Raw genomic sequence first — 6840 nt, forward strand, 5'->3', positions numbered from 1 at the left:
AAGGGAACTCAAGCCTGCAGTGTTGGGCCTGCACACAGAATACTAAGCTAGCATGTTGTCCTGACAAGTGCAACCACTTGTCATGCCTGACTTTCCCTTTTGCATACAGATTAGGCACCCCTGTGGTAGGTCCCGGGTAATCCCTGGGAAGGGTGCAATGTAGGTAAATGGCAGGGCATATCCTAAGGTGTGTGTCATGTTCTGACAGTGAAAAACACTCCATTTCGTTTTTCTCTGCTGAAAGGCCACCCTGCCCATAGGACAGAATGGGGGAGGCTGGGTGTTGTGTTTTTAGTTTAGTTTCCTGTAAGTTTATAATGGAGCGGTGAAGTTTAGTATGTATAAACTCGGTGTCATAACATATCTTTCTGTGAAGGTGGTTTTGTCACTGTGTGCTCAGAAACCACACTTTTAGAAAGTGGCTGAGTTTTGAGCTCTAGGCATTTCTGTGTGTCTCTGCTGAAATGTGGATTGTCTGTCTGGATCTAAAAGGTGAGAGGAGCTGGGAGAGGTCTTGACCCAAGGAGAAGTTGAGATGGCACCAGGCTGCCCTGCATCTGGAGAGTAGGGGGAGGAGAAGCCCAGGAGGTGAAAAGGCCTGGGCTGGTGCTATAAACCAATTGACCCATCTCTTGCTGAGTGATTAAGGACCCTGACCCCCAGTATCAAAAGGAGAGAGGTGACACTGGGAGGGAGACACCCAGAACTGATTTAGGGAAGGGTCAGAGACCACTGAGTCCAAATGAACTTCAAAGACAGTAAGGGGTATAACTATGAGAGCTGAAACCCCTGTACGTTGGAATGAAGCAGAAATGGATTGATACTGAAAAGGCTTGGACCCATTCGGTGGTCAAGAGGAACCTCTGCTAAAGAAGGAGCAACTGAAGAGACTGCTGTGGAAAGACCAATCCTTGCTTCGTGATCTGGGGCTGGTCTGCAGTTTGCTGTTCTAACCAAGGGAGAGGCTGTTGGGACTGTGCTTGGAGGCGCGGGTCCCCCTGCTCTACGCTGTGTCTTGTAACCCCAAGGGCCCGAGGTGAGCTGGCTACCTGTTTGGAAATACAGGATCATCAAAGTTTCCCGAGAAGTCCCAAGCAACGTAGTGTGTGCGTGCTTTTGCAGCTTGAGATCCTCAGAAGTTGTGCCTTGTGATCATGGGCACACAGAATTAAGCTGAGTCTTGGACACGCAGAGAATGTGTCGTGGTGCAGGCCAAGGCATTGGTGAGGAGCGCCTGGTCGTTGTGTGCACCAAAAGAGGAAGTGAGTCTCAGACGTACAGCGTGCGTGTTATGGTGCAGCCAGGACCCTGGTGTTGATCACCTAATCATCGTGTGCACCGGGAGAAGAGCTGAGACTCGGATGCGCAGAGTGAGATTCGATGTGCAGCCAGGGCGTTAGTGAGGAGCGCATGGTCGTGGTGTGCACCAAAAGAAGAAGTGAGTCTCAGACGTGCAGCGTGCATGTTGTGGTGCAGCCAGGGCACTGGTGAGGAGCACCTGGTCATCGTGTGCACCGGGAGAAGAGGAGAGACTCGAACGCACAGGGTGCCTGTCGAGGTGCAAGCAGAGGCACTGGTGAAGAGCATCGGGTCATCGTGAGCACCAGAGAAGAGGCAAGTCTTGGACATGCAGTGTGTTGAGGAGTGCCTGGGTAGGGTGTGCACCGAATTTGAAGTAAAGTCTCCACAGTGCTGAGGGTGGGTCTTGGTGTTCACTGAGACCGCCGGAAGGAAGGCCCTCGGAAGAAAACAGCAGCGGCCCGGACCTGCATCCCCAGAGGAGCTGAGCCTCAGGCCCGAGCTCGCCGCACCCCGTGACGAAGTTTTGGATCAAGGCCCAAGTTGCTGACATCGGAGAGGTGAGTGGGGTCACGCCCTCCAGGTAATGTGGATCACCACCTGGGGTGGGGTGCGGGCCCGGAGGGACACTCTCTCGGCCTCCCGCTTCTGTCAGCTGAGCGAGCCTGTTGCTTTGGCTCAGAATAGGGCTCGTGCTGACCCAAGGAGAGGCAGTACTGGGGCTGGAGTGGGAAGCAGTACTTTTGTGTCATCATTGATCCATATCGGGGGCACTGTAACAGAGCACCTAAACTGTCATATTGCACTTTGCATTATTGCTGCTAACGAACAATCGAACTGTAGTATGACACCTGACCTCATTTGTGCCTGACGAACTACATGCTTGGTGCGCAACACACTGCGTTATTCTTCCCTTGCAGCTTACCTGATTGTAACATGGCGCATTGCATTAATTCTTCATTGCAGAGTATCTGATTATAACGTATCACAGCGCATTATTTATTAATTGCACAGTACAGTATTGTAGCATGACACATTGCTTTGTTTCTTTCTGGTACAGGCCACGCTGGTAGTGATACGCATTCCATTATTCCTTCTATTGCAAAGTACATGATTGTAGTGCTACGTATTGCATTGTTTCTTTCTTGCACAGTACCAGAGAATATTGTTACGCATTGCAGTATTTGTTTTCTTTTGCATCGTGTGTGATTCTAGCATTGCGACTGGCCTAACCTTTTGGAAACTGTTAGAAGTGAGCTTAACTCTTGGTTAGAAGTGGTGGTTGGGATTAGAACCTACCATCCCATCGGAACGAATACTACCCATTCTTGTATGTTGATTTTGTATTGTGTGGTCATATCATATAACCTCTTATATAAAGTTTATACTCTTTTTATAAAGACTTGTGTGGAGCCTAATTGTGGTGACATCATTGAGTGACTGTGAGCGTGGTTGCACATACTGTACACTCGTGCCTTGGAGATAAGCCGGGTTGCTCGAGCCAAGCTACTAAGGGGGTGAGCAGGGCTACCTCAGACAGTGTCCTTACTTAGCCTAACGTTGAAGCAAGGGGTCGGGGAATCCCGCCTCCAGCATTTGGTGGTGGCGGTAAACGATAAGGACCCCCACTTGTAACAGGGCTACCAACCTTTCCACAGCAAAACGACAATTTGGAGGTTTTGCTGCTAAGACATTTTTAAGTATATATGTCCTACTTAAAAAATATATACAGCTCACTGCCATGAGGCTCTCTAATCCTTCCTTAGGGGAGACTTACCTATATTGTTAAGGGAGGTCGTGGCTTTGCTATTGGTTTACATGGCAAAGTCGAACTGACAGTATAATACTGTCTTTTCAGTCTATAGTGGGAGTATGAGAGCCATTTTGTACTTTGGTACACCCGGGGTGGCATAATCTGAGCTGCTCTCCTTGGTGGACATGCTGCCTTACATGCCCTTGGTACTCTGGGTAACATACACTAGGAACTTATAAGTAAGTCAATACTTGCCACTTGGGATAAACAATTTTTAAGGGGTCAGAACACTGGCAATGAGGTTTGGTTAACAGGCCTCAGTGTACTCTCAGAGTCAAAAAACCAGCAGCATCAGTCCAAAAATGTGGGCGTAAACATGCAAAAAGGGGAATTTTCTTACAGAAAAGTAATTGTTTATGTTTTTTGCTTAGACTGATATTCATTTGTGTAACATCTTCCACATGTTATCAGTTGCACTAAGGTCAAAAGCAGTGGCGGCTGGAGACCATTGAAAGTGGTAGGGCGTAAAACCTGCCAGGAAAATGTGCCTCAGTTTACTCAGTAACTCTCACATTTACCCTCTTCCCCCTCACTCACTCTAAGACCACATTATTCTTACCTATAAAGTTTGCACAATATCAGTAGCAACACATACACTCAACATACATACAAAAATACATATACCAAACATAATAGTTGTGTCTCATATTACATTCAAAATGCTTCATTTTTTTTATAGTATCTGTTTTTTAATATACAATACATTATCATACACTAAATTCTCCCACTTGGTGTATGCAATGCTTACTCTGAAAGTGTTGGGATCTGGGTGTATTATATGATAAGGCTCTCTTCACGCTCACTCACTCTAACACAGAGGTCTTCAAACATTTTGATGCCAAGACCCCCTTGTCAAACTTTTTTAGGCATAAGGACCCCCTTCTAGAACCTGGTACTCTTCATCCTTGACAACTATCAACAACCATAAACACCCCAAATTCCCACAGCAAACCATTTTTTAGGTGGGGAAATTATATAAAACTGTGTTTCGCAAACCAAAGGTGAGTGAGCGTGCGTGTGTACCTAAAAACAAAGGGCCTCATTTATGAGTAATTGGCGTAGGGCAGCGCTGAAAGTCTTCTTCCTACGCAGGAATGCCGATGTGAGAAGGCTGGAAGGCACTGTATTAATGAAACATGGTGCTTTTCTGTTCTTTTCCCTTGCTTTGGCGCACAAATTGCTGCATAGCACCAACATAGGCAGGATTGTGTTTGTACTGGAAGGGGCACATTCCTTCACAAAAAGAATCCTGAGAGGGGTTTTCCTCTATGTGAGCTGCAGAATGCAGCACACGTGGAAAGAGGAAAGAACGAGGAGAAATTAAAACATTTCTCCTCGTTACGCCTCTGCTGGGGAGGCGTCCGTTTTTGGAGCTGTCCCAGGTTTACTTGATTTTGTAAATATGGGGTAGCATCAAAATCCATGGGTGTTGTGTGGGAACCCCACTCAAAGCCCACGGAATTCCTCCTTGATGCAGAGTAAGGCAATGCAATGACTTACGCTGAGATGTCTTACTGTATTTCTGTGAGGCCATGCAGGGTTACTTTATACTGCCTCATAGGTATGGTTAAAATGCTTGCAAAACCAGAGTGTCAAAAAAGTGACTCTCTGGCGATGCAAGCCTCTCATAAATAAGCTCTAAAATATTCTGCATGTTTTTTAGGTTTTTCACCATGAGATATCTCCATATAAAATAGTGAGCAGCCGAATGAAAAATACGTTTAAAAAGTTGTTACTCAGTGGGAAATGCACTGTAGTACATTATGAAACCTCTATTAGTTAAAGCACTACAGAGGGCAATGTATAACCAGGGAGCCACAGAATGAAATCTTGATTGATGCAGTGGAGAATAGTGACGTGTATTTTTAGTGCTACGAAGTGTCAGCCTATGACAGTCAGCACTGTGAATATGTAAATCATTATTTTATATTTGCATTACACACTGTGTAAGTTAGAGTGCTGTAAAACATGCAAATAGTTTTCCAATAAAATAGTGCTTCCAAAATGTAGATTTTATTAATACCAGTGCATAAGCAATGGAATTCTTTTTTACATAAAGATCCCATCAACATCTCTAAAGGGGTACTATGGGCTGTGTAAATGCTGTTAAAATTAAAAGCAAGCACTTCACAGCCCAGTTGTTAACTATTTTGTTAACTCTTTGCACTACCACTCAAAAAAACAAATCTTTGTCATCACAAAACTTGGAGTGATTTGAACAATTTAAGCCAGAACCTGCTCCCAATCCCTCTTTACACTTGCTGATTAACTGAAAGGCACATTTGCACTCCATTTAGGCAAGCAGGCATCCTGGCACAAAAGCTTTTCCCACTACTAAATACTCAGTTGATGAAACATCAGTCGATAAGGATCTAAATTAGCCATTGCAGGACTGCTGTCTTTTTCCAAAACAAAATCAAACGTTTTTGATTGCAGGCACAAGTAAAGCTGGGGAATGCGCGACCCCCTTCTCAGGCCTCCATGGCCCCTCTGGGGGTCACGCCCCACAGATTGAAGACCTCTGCACTAACACCACTTGTTCTTACTCATTCTCACTCATACTTTCACTTACTGTTACTCACACACAGACATCCTCATACTCATTGTGTCTCATTCTCAAGAACACACACTCACCCTTTGCCACTCACTGACTCTGGGCCTGGGTGCAACTACACCAGCTGCATCATTGATACCTGCACCCCTGACTCACTTCCACTTCATCTCACAATCTCCAATCACTCTCTACTTTTAACACACTCACAGTCCTTCATTCACTCCTTTGTACTCACAATTATTCACACAATCAAAATAAGATTCTTACTCACTTTAACTCTCATTAACAATCACAAACATACTTGCACACACGTTGTCTTTATCCCATTCACTTTCAATCACTCGCAAACACATACTATTTTTTTACTTACCTTGAATCCTTTGCATCATAGCAGGAATTTAGTGCTGGAAATTGGAACCAGCAAGCCATAATTACCAATGATAAACCTGCAAAGCAGTACGGGCATTATTGAAACAGGAAAACCCAGCTCAGTACCTCCCTCAGATTCTTAATAGGGCTGGAAGCACAGCCCTATAAGAAGCTGCGACAAAGCTAGGGATCCTGACCCTGCTGCTCTGTGTGGCTCGTATTGGTTTCAGGGATGCAAGGACATACACCCTGACCACCACATTTTAGCAGATATACTGTGCTGCTTGAGGCATGCACAGTGTGGTTGTAAGTAAAATAGATGGATTGTACCTGTGTGAGGGGGCCGTGGTTGAACTACACCCCTCAAACATGCACAGTCCAGACATCCATGTATAGTGTTGTGATTTAACAGCACTCTATAGCTGGACCGTGCCTCAGCCCTATTAGGCTCCTCCTCCTCCACCTGTCATCAGGAAGATAAAGTTGTATCTGAGAGGCCTGACCTGTGCACTGGCTGTGTTCATGAAAAAACAAAAGTCATGTTTTCATTACTGCGAAATTAAATAAATAAATTATCAACAACATTCATGCCAATACTGAATCTAAAGTATATACAATTTACTTACTCAAACCACACGTGACACTCATTGTGATTGGAAAGAACTAATTTATTTAATCTATTTTTGGAAATTTCAAAAGGAGAATTGAGAACTTGTTTTTTATTTTTGTATCCTAATATTTTTCTCGCTCTGATCAATTCAATAATTTCAATACAACAAAACACAAACATGTTATGTAATGTGTA

The sequence above is a fragment of the Lissotriton helveticus genome, chromosome 8 (genome assembly GCF_964261635.1).
Source record: "Lissotriton helveticus chromosome 8, aLisHel1.1, whole genome shotgun sequence".
NCBI classification, from domain to species: domain Eukaryota; kingdom Metazoa; phylum Chordata; class Amphibia; order Caudata; family Salamandridae; genus Lissotriton; species Lissotriton helveticus.